The sequence below is a fragment of the Manis pentadactyla genome, chromosome 3 (genome assembly GCF_030020395.1).
Source record: "Manis pentadactyla isolate mManPen7 chromosome 3, mManPen7.hap1, whole genome shotgun sequence".
Taxonomy (NCBI): Eukaryota; Metazoa; Chordata; class Mammalia; order Pholidota; family Manidae; genus Manis; species Manis pentadactyla.
Window position 1 is genome coordinate 151,645,388 of NC_080021.1, and position 17,071 is coordinate 151,662,458.

The 17,071-nt window shown below is 43.4% G+C and overlaps 1 protein-coding gene across 4 annotated transcripts in view; it reads left to right on the top strand.

The window, feature by feature from the left end:
• Positions 1-705: 705 nt before the first annotated feature.
• The window catches only part of CEMIP2 (cell migration inducing hyaluronidase 2), an 84,866-nt gene continuing 68,500 nt past the window's right edge, over positions 706-17,071 (top strand). For 3 of the 4 annotated variants that reach the window (XM_036893410.2, XM_036893413.2, XM_036893414.2), the window contains exon 1: positions 1,449-1,922. The gene's annotated coding sequence lies outside the window, so the exon portion shown is untranslated. Of the gene's footprint in view, positions 799-1,448; positions 1,923-17,071 lie in introns of those variants that run through there. The other variant, XM_036893412.2, reaches the window with a different exon arrangement.

A 17,071-nucleotide genomic window follows, 5' to 3' on the forward strand; every position in this document is an offset into this window, starting at 1 on the left:
GTCGTAGCACTAGGTTTTGGAGCACCTGCCAAAACAGGTTTTAATTAATCAGGGATGCTCTCTAGCATTGTTTCTCAAACTTAGAATTCCAGGCACCTCTAGTTCAGTAGGTTGTGTGAGCTCTGGGAGTCCAAAAATTTCAAAGTGTCGTAGAGGAATCTTATCATGAGCCAAGACTTGGAAAGACTGATTTCTACAAAGTCCTGTACCAAACCCTCGAAAGAGGGAATTCCCCTGCCTGCCTGCTGGGTGTGTCGTAGTTACATGACTGAGTTTTTATTAAAAGGGTGGAGGGAGAGAGAGCGGGACAGAAAAGAGCAACCCTGCAAGCTGAACAATCCTATCTTTACAGTATTCGCTGGAAGAGTTCCCTAGCGGGAAAAATTCCAATTCCGAGTAAACAGAGGATGACGACGGCCCGGATTTGGCAGTCCTGCTGCTGTCAATAGCCTGAGACCTCGTGCGTCTGATTGATCAAGCCCGGGCCGCGCCCTCAACGGGAGCCGAGGCTTGGAGAGAGCGCCGCTCCAGCAAGGGGCGGGTGGTGGCGGCTCGGCTACTCCAGTCCCGGGGCGGAAGTCCGCAGGGGTGGGCAGGGGAGTGGCTTTTAGCGTCACTCCCGAAAGCGGCAGCCACTCCAGAGTGGCACAGGCAGGGGGCGTGGGGAGCGTAGGTATATTTATTCTGGCATGGGCGCCAGGTGCCCGGGCCCCTCTGAACTCAGAGGTGCTGTCCTGAGTCCGAGAGCAGGCCGGTTCTTCCGAAAGGGCTAAGGAGCCAGCACCCGTGTTTGGCCAGGTAGGGGCGGCTGTGGTGCCGGTGGCCGGACGCACAGAAACATTTTGGGAATTCTGCAAGTCCCTTTGCGTTGATGGGGTGCAGAGTTTGGCTCAGCCGGGAGCGATGAAGGAGCAGTTTCCAGTTCAGTTGTGGGGGTATTGGGGCGCAAAGTCAAGCTCAGGGGGGAGGTGGTGGGGTGCGGTGTCCAGCTCAGCCGTGGAGTTACGGGGCCGTGTCAGGCTTAGCCAGGAGGTGAAGGGGGAGCAGGGTTAGGCTCCGTCGGGAGCTGATGCTAGAGGGAGGTCAGGTTGAGCCGGGGCTGATGGGGAGCAGTGTTAGGCTCGACCGGGAGGTTATGGAGAGCAGGGTCAGGTTGAGCCGCGGATGATGGGGGCGCAGGCACAGCTTCAGCCAAGCCGGGCGCGCGCGGTGGCGGCAGAGGTGGAAGCTTGCACGGCAGCCGGGGCCGGTGCGCTGGAGCGCTGCTCCTGGGCGCCCCTGGGAGCTACACCGGCAGCTGCAGCTCCCGTGGCCCGGGTCGGCGGGAGGAGCCCTGCGCGGCCCCCGCCTCCTCCAGCCGCAGGCTCCTCCCCCCCCTCCCCCGCCTCCCGCTACCCGTCCGCCCGCCCGCCCAATCCGCAGCCGGGCCCCGCGGAGCCTGGTGGCTTGTCTGGCCGGCGGAGGCTGAGCGCGACCCAAGTGAGCCGCGGCGCCCGCCGACCAGGGACCAGTACGACTCCCCAGACACCGCTCTGCCGCCTCCGCCCCATTGTCGCGGGGACGCACCGGGCCACGCCGCTCGGGCCGAGATTCGATTCTCTTCGACCGGGAGAAGAGCGCTGAAAGCCGGACGGCTGCTCCGGGATCCAGCGAACCGAGGCCGCTGCCCCCGAGGCTAGCGGCTGGAGGAGGAGACGGAGGCGGAGGGAAGTGCGCGTCACTCCCGGGAGGAGAGTTTCACCTCCAGGCAGAGGCTGCGGCTGCCAGTTGCATAAAAGCGGCGGCGGCGGGCGCTGGGATTCCAGGGGCTCCCTGGCCATGGAGAGAGGATCCGGACCCGGGGACACCAGGAGCTCGGCTTGGTCTCTTTGGACCCCTGTATAGGCACCTGAATAAGCCGACGCTAAGCGGGGGAGGGGAAGGTAAGCGAAGGGGTCGGCCACCCCCTGCCTGCCTCCCTTGCTGCCCGCTGGGGGCCACTGCAAGGAGAGGGGCGGCAGTCCCGCGCACCTTCCCGGCTGCCGGAGGCCTGGCATTTAGGCACTGATGCTGAAAAGGAAAACATCTCCCGCCCGCCGCAGCACCCTCCTCCGCCTGCCCCCGCGCGCCGCCTTCCCGGTCTCCTCTCTGGACTAGGAGTAACCATACTCGCCCGGTTAAGTCCTCTCCATTAGAAAGGGTCTTTGGGAACCACGTCTTCGTTTCTTTCTCTCCCTCTCTTTTCATAACGTGTACGGGCGAGGAAACAATGGACCTTTGGAAGTCGGTATGAACAGCCTCAAACTTTCTGGAGAGGGCTGGGGTGGGGGAACAAACCCCACAGGAAGCCGACTGCTATGAAAGGTTGAATGTGCATTGCAGGGTCTCGGCTTGCGTGTGCGCGCGTACGCCTTTGGGTGATCTTTGTCTCTTTACTGTTCCGCTGGGTTGGTGGGCCCACGCCCCCACCCTACTTTCTGTTTGTTAAAGAAAGGCGAGGCTTTAACATTTCACTTTAAAGTAAGGCGAGGCTTGCAGCTTTCTTTAAAGCTAAGGAGTAGCTTTAGCGCTGGACCCCATCCTTAGCTTTCCTCGGCAGAGTTTTGGGAGGTCTTGGCAAAGGCGGGGAGTCCTGCTCTCTGAGCGCCCCGAAGTGCCGCAGTTAATGCTAGTTGCTACATACTTTGCAATAAAACCACAGGCCTGACGTCCCTGGATGCTCTCTGCTGAGGGCTCATGTGTGTCACCGACCTTGCGACGGAGCGGAAACCGTTCACGTAAAGTCTCTGCATAAGGTTAGGAGAACAAATTTTGGTATGTCTCCTTTCATTGACAGCGGGGGTTAAGGGTAGACTGCTTAATAATTTTAAGAACTTTAATTCCGCATAGGAGCCACTCACTGGCCTGTGCTCACCACTCTCCTTGTTTCAGTGAGACAGTGTGATGCGACGTTGGCTAACTGCACCGTGTTGAGGGTGCAGGTGAGTTGCCTTCCTGTCTCACCTGAGCTGAGAGGCCAGAATCCTCCGGGCAGCCCGGCATACCTGTTGGAAATGGCTCCGTGTTAAAAACAAACATATTAAAAATATTTAGCCGTATGGAACTTTGTTAGGCAAAAATGGACCTATTATGCTTCTGTAGCCCTTTAAGGAAGATTGCTATTTTCCAAATTGGTCTGGACATGATAGTCTGATTGTGTGCTTTCCATTAGCTATTCAAAGGGCTCTTTTGAGTTTTTCATTTCTGGATAAAGTGGAAGAAAGTGCAGTTGGCACCAAACTCTGCTTGGTAAACTCGGGGTAGCACCTCCTGGTGTTTTATCCTTTATGTTGCAGTCTCCCCTCAGCTTTCTTGTAGGTGCATTTCAGGATCAGGTGTGTGGGTAGGTGGAACTGGCAGCCTGTCTTTTGACTTTCAGTTAAGTCCTCCTGCTTGCTGTTGCTTTATCTAATGAATGTGTGTTTATAGGCTCGGAAAACTAAGGTTGTAAGTGAATTTTGAGTCATTCCCTGTTCTGCTCTGACCTGTTCTGCCTGTGAATGAGCGCACAAGCCAGGAGGACTGATCCCTGTTTGTGTGTAGACAGGGAAGTTGAATCAGTATTAAGTTCTTACCTGGTGCTTGTTCAGATTTCCTGTGCCACAGCTAATTGTTTGGGTAGAATCTCCTTTCTTGATCTAGCCTGTAACTGAGAGATTTTCAGAAGTCTCAGATTTCACCCTAGGAAACCGGAACAGGACAACACCTCATTCATGTTCTAACTGATAGACTTATTCACGCCTGTTCTGAGAGAGCTGCTTTGGAAGCCAAGAGAAGAGAGCCAGAGATTAAAGTAATTGGGGGCCGTTTCTGAAGTTGAAAGGCTACTGTTTACCAGCTAGGGAGCTCGGGGCAGGATTCTGAAATTGAGACTTAATGATGTGATGAACCACACTAAAGAAAGAGAAGATTTAAATGATCAGTATCAAATGCACAGTTCTTCACTCACATGGGATGCTGTATGTAAATGTGTACATTGTAAAGTGCTGTAAAGAGTATTGCATTACACCAGTGCACCCACCTGCCTGCCCACCATCTATTCCCCTAACAATTGTTGATGTGAATGCCTGCCTGCTTTATGTCTCTGTGGAGTGTTCTTGTTGGTAGGGAGAGGGCTTTGGTTGGGAGTGGTTGAAGCTTGTGGGGGCAAAGGGAGCAGAGGTAATCTGGGTGGTCGCTGCCATCTATAAGGAAAGATAAGGCAATCTCTATGGATAAAGAAATGAGCCTAACCAGGAAGAAAAGGAGATGGACAATGCAAAGGCCCAGTGAGTGTGTGTTAGGAGAATTATCCATTGAATGCTTTAAAAAGCTAGAGGAGGACCATATTGCAGGGGAGGCAGGCAGTTTCATGAGAAACAAAATTTACTAAATCAGACAAAATAGTAGGGAATGCCAGCTGGTGTCAGAGGTACCATTTTGAAATGTAAAGATTGGAGGATGTGAGTCCAAATTGAGTTTAAACCAAGGCTCTGACAATTCCTAACCATCTGCTATGGGGCAAAACTCTTAATTCATCACACATTGTTTCTTCATCTGTAAAATGGGTTTAAAAATACTTTATGGAATTCTTTGAGGGTTAACTTCAATTGGCAATGTATATGATGAAGTACCATACAAGCTAGTGCTGTTTGGTATCAAAAGGTACTTTCAAAATATGTTCTTTTTAAAGCTATCAATAGATACAAATCATAACTTAATTTAACTGACCTCAGTCACAGGTTTTTATATTATTGGCCCTTTCCAGCATTTTCTGACTCCCTTCCTGAGTGCAGGTCTTTACACTTTCAGTTAGCTGTTGTCCTCTGGCATGCCTCACTTGTTATCTTCCCAGCCCACCCATAGGAAATCTTTTCATTGTGTTGGGGTGGGGAGCACTAACTGGAAGGATAGGCTGTCTGGTGCAATACACCAATTGAGAGGGGCTTGTCTGGGGCTGGACTGTAACTCACGCACTCTTCTTTCTGCCTCCCCAGTCTTGCTGGCCCTTCTCTTTTTCCTCTGTCCTAACAAGAAGAATGTAGAAAAGGAAAACCAAGGCTATGCATCCTCATTTTTGAGACCGTGAAAATCATCCTTACTAGTTTACTCCATTTGTAAAGAGGTGTAATTTTCAGCTATGCTGTCATGGAAAAGCTGGGCTCATTCGGCCTCTGCTCCCTAGGTGGAACTCAAATCTGCAAGCTTCCATATGCTTGCTTCATTCTCCACTTGAAGTAGATTTCAGCTCGTCTGACATTTTAATAAATTGCCTTTGATACAAATGCACCCTCAGATATTTTAAACTATCGTGGTAAATGTGACTTTTGGTGGGGAGGGCAGCATGCGTATAAGTCAGTTTTCAGGACAGTGCGATGCATGCCATATCGAAGCGTGTAGTTTGAAAAGGCCCTAAATTAAGTAAAACAAAACAAGGGGAGACCCAGAGAGGCTAACTGATTAGGTATGGTCATATAGCAATTAATGGCTGAGCAGGGACAAGAACCCCTTTGTCCTTATTTCCAGTCAGCACTTTTTCCCACTCCAATATACTCTAGTTTTTTCCTGTTTGGGTTTGTTAGCAATGTAATTATTTTGATGTTTTCATGTGAAATTTGTTGCATTTGGGCTTTGAAACCCATTGCAGCCAGGTTTAAGGCAGCCACTATACCTTTTTTTTCATTTTGGAGAATAAACACATTGTGCATAATGGGCTGATATGACTTGGGTACATTTCTGTCAAATGAGGAATTAAGTATAAAAATAATGTTAGCTTTACTAGCATGTTCTATAAATAGCAACAAAATGTAAAATATTGTAGAAGTGCACAATTTTTAAAAGAAGCAAGTTCCTGGAAACAGTATTTAAATTTGTGTTCTGAGTCATAGGATACAAGTGTCTTAGCAATATGTTTTCCTGTACTTGGCTTTGGGATCCTTTAATGTTGGTTGTCAGGAACTGTGTGCAGCAAATATTTTATTGCATTTTTAAGGTGTGCAAAGGCAACGTGCTGGTTGTCGTGAACAGCACAAAGACAAATGGGGCAGAGGACCTTAAAATATCCCTTTAAAAGAACTGAAACAGACTCAGAAGCTGTGTATGACTTAAAACACAGACTTGCACTCTCCCAAGAAAACATTCCTTTGATCTCATAGGCAGATCTTTGAAATTGTTATTCTTATACCAATTGACAACCAGATTTGTAACAGGACCTTTATTTTCATTACATGGCAACAAGGGATCAACCTCTTACATTTATTTTATCAGGGCTCTATGTTAGTTTGGACAAAAAGTAAAAATGTGTCAACATTTGATGAGATTTTATATCTTGAAGCCTGTCCAGGAGAGCGAGTGACAGTCTTAATACAATCTTCAAAAGTAGCTTGAATGCTGCATAGACGTGAGATGGGGGCACTCCTGTTGCCTGAGAGGGTTGCAACTGTTGGCCTGAGAGGGTTGCAATTTAAGACTGTCCGTATTGAGCCACTAAGGGAATTGTTCTCACTGACTTGGAGTTTGATATAAGGATCTTAAAACGTGAGTATCCACCAGGGACTAGTGGTCCTGGTCATACCTGGTTACCATGTTTCTATGAAGAGTGCAGTTGTTACTGATTCGAGGGGCTCTTGCCTAATGATTGGCTTGTACTTGGAGCCTGCAGGCCTTCTGTTATGCTGGCTTCTGCTGATGGTGACTCACTTCCCTGAAGAATGAATAGTTTTTCACGTACAATGAGGTTGGAAAATTAATTGTTAACATTTTAGGGATTCGGAAGATTAAGTTTAGCACAAAGACGAATGCCTGATTCCTGTTTCAGAAGGAACAAGAAAAATTAACCATTGTTTGGTTTTTTAAAATATTGGTTAAAAAAAACCCATACCTTTGTTTTTTATACCTCCAGAGTCCCCACTGATCAACTTTATATGAAAATTTACCAAGTAGGATACTTCACTACTGCAAAGGATGTGGTTTCAGTTGTTCAGTACATGCTGTTGAATGGCGATAGTCATTCCCCAGCCATCCTGTGGTATACTCAGAAATGAAATGCCAGTCATGTTGAAAAGCTAGCAGTTTGGGAGGAAGTAGGCTGCGTATGAAGGTATAGCTGAAAAGGCCAAATGGGAGCCGAATCGCCTTCAGTCTGGTGAATGGCATATTTGGTTCATGTTAATTGCTACTCTCCCGGTGCTTGTGCTGATGGGCACACCGCCTTGCCTGCCTTATCACTGGCTGCTCCCCACAGTGTACGGTCAGCCTGGGGATAGCTTCCTCCAGCTGCTGATTACCATGTCGCCTGAGCTTGGTTTTAACCCTGCAGTGTTTCTTCTTGCTCCCTGTTTGTGCCTGTGGCACTCGAGCTCCTCATGCAGCCCCTGCTTCCCTGTCCTGTGGGCCGTGTTCTATCCCAGTTCAGCTTCACGACGTCCTGCCGGGGCTCTAGTGCTGAGATGTTGCTCATCACTGGGGATCCTGCCTTTTGACTGTCTGGTACCTTGAGTTTTGGGGAACATTGAGAAGACTGGGGAGGAGGCATAATGTGATCTCTGGTAGGCCTTGGAGGACAGGGACTCTGACTGTTTTGTGTTTTGGCCAAGAAATCTTTAGGTGACACACTGCCTGCCCTCCTTCCAGAGACTGTGAAGACTTGATGAGTCTCTTGTTTTCTCCTCGTGTTGGTCATTGTTGTACAGTGTGTTGCCATTTTAATGGAAGACTTAAGTGGTAGGTTTTAGTTCACATATGAAACTATTCACAGTAGTCTGATGCTATACATTTGGGGAGGTAAGTTGGCCAGGGTCCTTAAAAATGTAAACTCTGTTTCATTTTTTGGAATTTAATAAGCTCAGATGATCACCTCTTTAGATCCACCAGCCCAGTGTCTGTGCCCCAACATGTCACTATTTGCCTGCTACCTTGTGTCATCTCCTGCCCCCCCAAACACTGAGCCTTGAGCTCCTGGATACTTTTTGTACCACTGGGTCCCCATCATGGAGCACAGTTCTTGTCTCAAAAGAGATGCTCAAGCCTGAACATGTTCCCTGCTTGCAAAGGGTCTACTCTCAGTGGTTAAAGTTATATTAAAAATAAGCTCTGTATTGTAGGGAGAAGCATTAATTAATACTTTTGGATTCTGCTTCTGGCCCTGCCATTAATAGAAACTTTTCTTTGGTGTCGGATTGAGTAGCCCTGGATAACTTCAGCTGGGCATCTCATTCATTGTTCATCTGGAATATTCTTAGTTGGAAATGCTGTCAGGCAATCCAATCGAGGGAGGTCTCCCCTCCGCGCTTAGTGAGACCTGAACCTGGGAGAGGGTTCTTGACTCTGATTGACAAAGAATTCACGAACAGGTTGGACGAGTATAGTAGCTAAGAAAGGATTTCATTAAACTGAGAGTAGCAGTGAATGTCAGCAGCCGCCTAGGCTGTAGAGAGCAAGGAAGAGCAGAGGGAGGAAAGGGAAGCTCATTGAGCTCCTGCTTGGCATAGAGTAAATCCCTTGCCAACTCCTCAAGCCAGGGTCACCTGGCATCCAGTGTCTGCTTGAATCTGCGCAATGTGGGAACTAATGCCCTGCCACCCAAGGATTTGGGAGAGCCGCAGAGCACTGGATGGAGTGAGGTTTGTTTTGAGAACTTCCCAAGGTCAAAGAAGAGATTTTGGGACAGGCTACTAAAGAATGTGATTGTACAGCTGCAGTTCTGGGTCACCCATGTAATGGGAACTTGCAAGCCCAAATCAGAGATCTCAGGAGCCGTTTCCTACTTGTCTGAAATAGAACAGAGACAGAGTGAAGACCTGTGCTTAAGTGGAAAACAGGATAAAATAGCAAAGTGACAAAGACACTTATCACTGGAAGAGCCCAGAGACAAAACACAGTGAATACTGAGAAGTCTTTATTTAAGGCAAAAAGTATACATGCAAAGAAAGGGGAATGCGGGCAACCTCAGAGAGGAGGCGCACGTAAGGGTTTAGGGTGTGGGTTTTATAGGGCCTTTTGGATAGAAGTCAGCATAAGGCATGATGTGTACATGTGATTCATAACTCCTTTGAAGTTGTTTTAAGAATAGGGTGATTTAGGGGACTGTGTTGAGCTGGATCTTGGCATTCTTTATCTACATAGGTTCATTTACACTTTGGAGGTCTGTCTTCTGTCCTGGTACAAAGTTACTTAATTGATTAAGGGGCTGGAAGAAGAGAAAGAACAGTATAGAGACTAAGTTAAAAAATAAGCCGGGCCTTTTTTGCAGGCTAAGTGGAGTTTTTACAATTACCTGACCCTTGTCCCATGTCCCCGCTCTACTTCAGAAAGGCATGTCCGAACACACTCATTACTTGTTTCCTACCGTCACTGCATTTTGATATCTGTTACCACTAGATCATGAACTTTTTGTACATTTGTGCTTGTCAAAAATGTCCCTATTGTCTCCCCTCCACCCCCAACACTCCCCCTTTCAACATTCTACCAACATAACTTTGTGGATCTTATTCTCCAGAAGTATTTTAAAGCTTTGTCCCTGGTTCTCAGCAAGGAATGCGGCTCACAGGCAGCCCTGCCCTTGGCTATAACCTTAATTAAATCGGCCTCCCTCAGGTCAGCCTTTGGCTGTGGTTCTTTCTTTTAAAGGCCAGCTGCTAGGCTGATGGCATGCCTGCGGCCGCCATTGTGTGCCTGTGCACAGCCGTCTGTCACTGTCAGCAGGTTGGGGGCCTCTCTGCTGGGTCCTTCCCGCCGATGGGGAACGAGGGAGAAGGGGGGGGCAGTCTGAGGACCGCTGGGAGGGAGGGAAGACAAGAGAACGGCTTTACAATAGAATTAAGGAGGAAAAGGAATCCGAGGAATAATAATCAGAAAAAAGGAAAAAGAAGTGAACAGCAGAGGACGGGTAGGTAAAATGACTCTCTCCCCAGTTCTCCAAGTTGAAGCCCAGTCTTCCTCCAGTTTTGTTTATTCTTTAGTTCTTTACTTCCACCGAGAGGTCTATATACTTTGCTCTTTTTTAATTTTGATTTTTGATTGGGGGAGGAGTGTTAGATACTCTTTATTGTCATCGTCTCTCCCCTATTGGTCTGTACATCCGTATTCTTGCCCTTTTATCTTCTCTTTTGTTGCCCATGATAATGTTCTCCAGCCTTTTTGCTCTGTCAACCATCTTGGTGTTAGGGTCAAACGTTGCTTTCCATGGACCTGCTTAACAGATTTGACAAAAAAAGATAGGATTAATGAGTATGTTTGGAGGCAGAAAAAAATCAGATATCTGCTTTCTGTATCTTGCATAAATGAGAGGACTATAAGAATGAATTAAAAATACTCCTTAAAGATTGCTTATTTAACTTTAAAATGGGAAAGTGTTCAGTTGGTTTACTTTGGGCATTAGATTACAAATAAAGTCTTTGTTTTGAAAGACCCATATTTTAACAGGAGAGTCCAGTATAATTTGCCAAGGATCTATCTCCTTTAGTGAAATTGTAGCTAATTTGCTAATCTGAATTTTAAAAATACAAACCTACAAGCATTTATTGTTTTGTTGTTTTCGACATAAGCAGACTCGGTATTTTTAATTAATTTTTGTTTTCCAGGGATTTACTGTTTATTGACAATAGTTTTCTAGCAGAGAGTGTATAGCTTAACTGAGAAGTGAATTTCTAATCAGGTAAAAAGAAAAACGTCTTCTAACTTTACTTATTTAACCAACTCACATGCTTATTTCAACTCTAATGATTAGTGGCAAAAACATCATTTTTTGTCAGTTTAGCGTTTTTTAGGGGATTATATGTTCGAAATATTCCTTATAATTCCGTGTATTATATATATATATACATATATATATATATATGTATATATATATATATTTTGTAGATAATTATTTTTTATTGAAGGGTAGTTGACACACAGTATTACCTTACATTAGTTTCAGGTGTACAACATAGTGATTCAACATTTATATACATGACAATTCTAGGTACCAGCTATCACCTTACCAAGCTGTTACAATATCTTGACTATATTCCTTATGCTACCGTGTATTATATTTTAATAACATTAGTATGTATTGGGAGAATTATTTCCCTTCGAGGGAGGACAATGTGAACAATACGTGGTACCAAACTGAAAGTCAGGTGCATATTGGCATTTATATATAATAGTAGCTTAACTTTGGGGAATTTCATTTATTGTTTGTGTCTGGATTGACCAACTGGAGAGAGAAGGTAGGGGAATAGCATTAATGTTTCTTTCTCCTTTTTTAAAAATTAAAGTATCATTGATACACAATCTTCTGATAGTTTCACATAAACAACACAGTGGTTTTGACATTCTCCCATATTATCAAGTCCTCACCCCTCAACTGTGGTCACTATCAACGTCGTAAGATGCTATAGAGTCATTAACTGTCTTCTCCCTGTTGTCCTGCCTTCCCCATGACCTGCCTATATTGTGACTGTGAATTATAGTGCCCTTTAATCCCCTTCCCCCTCTTCACCCACCCTCCCCTTTGGTAACCACTAGTCCCTTCTTGGTGTCTGAGTCTGCTGTTCTTTTGTTCTTTCTGTTTTGCTTTGTTTTTATACTTCTCAAATGAGTGAGATAATTTGGTGTTTGTCTTTCTCCACCTGGCTTATTTCACTGAGCATAATACCCTTTAGCCCCATCCATATTGTTGTAAATGGTAGGATTCCTTTCTTTTTATGGCTGAATAATATTCCATTGTGTATATGTACCACATCTTCTTTATCCTTTCATCTACTGATGGACACTTGGGTTACTTCCATATCTTGGCTGTTGTAAACAGGGCTGCGATAAACACAGGGGTGCAGATGTCTTTTTGAATCAGGGATATTGTTTTCTTTGGGTAAATTCCTAGAAGTGGCATTCCTGGGTCAAATGGTATTTCTAGCATTAACATTTCTTAGCCCCTTATCCTTCTGTGTCTTAGGGAGAGGTTGATAATTAAGGGCTGGTGCCTTCCCCTTCTGCCTCTAGACCTTGGTCTGGGTATGACGGGCTTAAGTCAGAGTGACCCGGTAGCGATGCAAGTAAACTAATTTTGGGGACTGTGTCAGACAGTGGTAGGGGCTGGAGACTGATCTTGGTTTTTAGAGTGGAAGGGAAAAGCAGGGTGTGACAAGTGCAGGGCAATAATGGAGACTGGGTTGGACTCCACAGTGTGAGGGCATTTTGTTCCGTTTTACAGAGCCTGGGGTATTCTGTTTGGGAGTATGCCTATGCAAAACCAAGCAGGTCTCTGAAAGGGAAGTTAATCTTTTCCCTTCATCTGTCTGTTTTCTCCCAAATAGCTGTCATGTATAGACCTACTTATTAATGCTGAATCCCAGTGGTTGTTGTAGAAAATGTGTTTTATCCTGTGTGCCCTGGGCAACAATGTATAATTAAGTATATTTCTCTAAACCATATGTAAAAGGATTCTTCCCCACCAGACTCTTTGTTTCAAATTTTGTTTTTGAAAATCTTTATGTGTATTTAAATACATAAGAATCTCTTGTGTATTTCTTCATAAGAATACTGATCCACACTTATATATTTGACTGTTTGTGAAATTAAAGGGCCTAAAAGCCAACTTTGCTAAGTTTATTTCTTTTGAACAGTTTTGAATGATTGAGGGGTTGGGCTCCTTGTTTATCAACTACAGACATTATCTGAATCTAAAAACTAAATGAATCCCCCCCACACACACCAAGAAAACTCCCTAAACTTGAAAACTACCTTGATGTATTCTCCTGTCTTTCTCCTAAAAATGGGAGATTAGAAGTTGGAACCATTAATTGAAAGTTCAAGGTCATTAGCTGTTTAAAAATTTTATTAGGTCATAATTACTAATAACTATAAACATTTATCATTTGTTTAAATGATAATTTGCAAACACCTCTCTTTCCTGATATGTTTCACTCTTTGCTGTGCCTCAACATACCAGTCCGTGTGTTATAAAGACTTGCTACCAAGATCTTAATGAAAGGAAAAGTTTCTTCAGTCAGATTTTGGCCAGTTGTGTGGAAACTCTTGGAAAGCAAAAAGACTGTAACTTGTAGAACTGACCTTTAGGTTTGGATACTGTTTCCAGAATTACATCCTTGATCAAAGAAGAATCCACTTGATGAAATCATGCCAATTTCTTGACTGTTGGGACAAACCTGAATTTTCCATTCAAAAATAAGCCCTCGTAACAAAGTGTAGGCAGGGGTTGAAAGAGCTTAAATGAGTTGGAAGTACTGCATTTCATTAGGTGTTCAGGATGCTGGGGCAGTACGCCTGGCGAAGCCCCGGGCTGTAGGGGCCCCTCTGTGCTGGGTTGAAGGGGCCTGGTGATTCTGGCGCTGAGCCCATGGCCTATGATGCAGCTGTCCTCCACCACTGCCCAAGTGATGAGTACCAGTGGGCAGTTTGTCTTCTGTATTAGCATCTCAGCAGGAGAAAGAACAGGAAAACTCAGTCCTTTTAAACAGCTCTTCCTCGTTTTGAATTATTACTGCTATCTCTGTATTGACAAGACCTTCCGTTTGATCACAGCATTTATTGGCTGTCAGCGTAACAATATAAAGTGTAATGAAATGTGTTCCTCTTCCCTATGTGCCTGCAGCATTTCATATTGTGTTTAAACTATTAGGAAATACTTAGAAAGGTTGAGCTTGTCCAGATAGTTTGCTGCTCTTTATCTTTACAATTCCTATTTGCGGTTGGTAATAATACCTTTTAGTCACCCAGTAGATTGTGTACTAGGATTGCATTTTTGTAAAGATTAATGCATTGACCTTTTTTGCTTGAAGTAGTAAATGTCCTCAGTTTTTCCCAAATCAAGGCGATTGGTATAGAGAGATGAGACAGATTTCCCAGAGACTCAAAGATGTTGAAAAAGGATTAAGTGGGAAATTGCAGTGTGTGTGTGTGTGTGTGTGTGTGTGTGTGTGTGTGTGAGAGCGAGAGAGAGAGAGAGAGAGAGAGAGAGAGAACAAAGAGATACAGAGAGGAATACTGTAATCTAAATTCAAAAAGCTCTTAGTGAGCACCTACTATGTGTAAGGTTCTGTGAGAATAACAAGATGACTAAGATATCCCTGTTCTCTAGAGGCTTATAGTGAAGTAACTGCAGGAAATGGACATACCTTAACTGAAATACAAAGCAAAAGACAATCCAGTAAGAGTTTAAAACAATTTTTAAAGAGAACAAGGAAAGAGAAGCAAGGAGCTTCCCATGGAATCCGGAGAAAGCTTCATGGATGAGATAGCGCAGTGTCTGGAAGCTTTAAATGAAAATATCTCAATTTTCTTAAAAGCGTGCCCCTTTTTATAGGTCAAAAACCCCAACAACTCTGCTCCTTTACTGAAATTTAAAAATAAATCACTTTATGTGATCACTTAATTTATTGCTAAATAAATTAATTGAATGCGCTTACCAACTCTATAAAGCCCCTTCCATCTTGAGTTACAATTAGAGTTATACACTCTTGTTATCCAAGAGAAAAATTTTCTTTTAAGATAACAGTATGTTTTAAAGGTGTGTGTGTGTGTGTGTGTGTGTGTGTGTGTGTGAAAGCAACTGAGAATTAGACAAGTACTAGACTTTGACTACTTCCCCCTTTTATCAGCATTTGCATTTATATCTTTTCAGTTAAAATGATGTTTTCATATTCTTTTTTTTTTTTTAATTATTATTATTTTTTATTGAAGGGTAGTTGACACACAGTATTACATTACATCAGTTTCAGGTGTACAACATAGTGATTCAACATTTATCTACATGACAATTCTAGATACCAGCTATCACCATACCAAGCTGTTACAATATCTTGACTATATTCATTACCTCCCGGTTACTTATTATTTTACCATTGGAAGTGTGTACTTTTTTTTTTTTTTTTTTGTGAGGGTATCTCTCATATTTATTTTTATTGATCAAATGGTATGTTTTCATATTCTTAGTAATTTCTTTCATTATCTACTTGAAATATTTGCCTGGATTCCCTGTGCAAATTTTTAATTGTTTGATTTTATTTTTTAAACAATTAATTATTAACCAGTCTTTTTGGGCTACCATTTTTTATCAATCCAGTAACTGAATACAAGATAAGTCTTTCAAGGAACATCTAAATACCAAAAAATTATGCCTCAGAACGTTTGTGGAGTGCGTTTCCAAATTCATTACGACTTGGATTACCCCCTATTTGGATTATTTGGGTGTTGAAGGGGGTAACTCAGGCTGTAACAGTTCTCAAAGTATATCATAAAATACTGATGTGTCCCTTCTACATAGTGCTGTGTGATTTCCACTAGAAATATAGCCCTTTTAAAAAATCACATGTAATTAAAAAAATAAAAATATTAAAATGAACTATAATGTAAACAAATTAATAGTGTAGTAAGTAAATACATTGTAGTAAAAATTTTTAAATGATACCTAATACTCACCTTGAAGTCTTAGAAGTCAGAGGAAGCTCTCTTATTTCATCTGTTAGCCTCCCTCCTTTGTTCTCAGGACCCCAAACTCACACCAGTGTCACAAGTACTAGCACCCTTATGGATTAAATGACCGCTGCTGAGATAGCCTGGGAACCTGACCAGAATTTTCACAGTATTTCCTTGGTGAGTTACATGATGCCTTCATGCAAGGGGGACTTAACATTGAAATAGGAATTCCATTTCTTGGGGACGCTGTCTTTCATCTCCCCTAGTTCCCACCACATAATCCTCTAAGGACTGCAAGAGCTCACAGTTGCTTATTGAATGAAATGTAAGTTTTTTCCTATGAATAATTTCAGTATATTTATTGAACATATATTCATCATATTTTAAGTAACTGATTTTTAAATTTTTAAGTAATTGATTCATAATACTACTCCTAAAGTAAACTCATAAATGTTAAGTGAAATCTTAAGGTTATGTATTTGTATCTTTAAAAATTGTGATAAATTGAGAGGGAAATCTGCATAAAATAGGATTTTTGGTTGTAATTGCATTCTAAGATATGGTTCCAACAACGTATCACTTAGGAAAAGTGATTGTATTTACTGCTTATGCATTTTCATGTTCGGTAAAAGAGAGCTTATGGGCTGAGAGCATGTGTACGTATACATAGGTATGTATAGTTTGGTAGAAGGTTTAGGGGGGAAACACAGCCATGATTATTTTTCATGTACTGACCATTTCTGTTTGTGGCACACACCATCTGAATTTTCATGTTAGGGTATATACTGTTTGGTGAATGTGAAGGCACAAATTATTCCCAGTGGGGTGGTGACTTCATTAAGCTTCTCACTGCCTTTTACTTTATTGTGGGAACATCTGGAGACACATTATCTCCCACAAAAGGGCCCTCCAGCCTGTTACATAGTAACGACTTTTTTCACCCGGAAACAATGAAGTATCAGATGAGTGCAGCCTCAGACAAAGGATTCCCACTCCTTTTCAGGGCAGATTGTAGTCAGGATTCCCCTCCTACTCTGGGAGCCTGGCACTCGAATATCTACTTGATTCCTTTCTTTGTTAATAGACCATCGTAAAGGGGTCTTTGTTGTACTCTTTGTTCCAACAGGATGGATCCATTCTTTCATTCTGCTGCTTGGCTCATGCAGTAGTTTCATTAATAGCACCTCAAATCATGTTGTTTTCTCTTTGTCATGGAGTTTAAGCTTTATCTCAATTACTACTTTTGTTCAGAAATCAAGCTCCACAGAACTGCTTTTGACAAACACCCTAAGTTTGAAAATGTTCTCTGCCCCATGTAAAATCAGTGTCAATTCCTGATTAGATTCACTTCTGCATCCTGTTCGTTTCCAGATCTTTTGGGTCATGGGAATGCTTATTTGTGGTTTCTCTAATGACCACATTTTGTATTTAATGGATTTGCTGTAGTTTAGAGCAATTTGGAGGTACCCTTTTGACTAGGATCTTTGTTCACCATTTTGGCGGAAGATGAGGGGAAATACAAGGGTATTGAATGAAGGCAGGTGACTCTTGAGATGCTCTAGTCGTTAAGGAAGAGAGGTGATGGAAGAGGTTGAACAGCATGTTTCTGAAGCCATGGAGCACATCTTATTTACCCAGTCATTGCAATGAGAACATT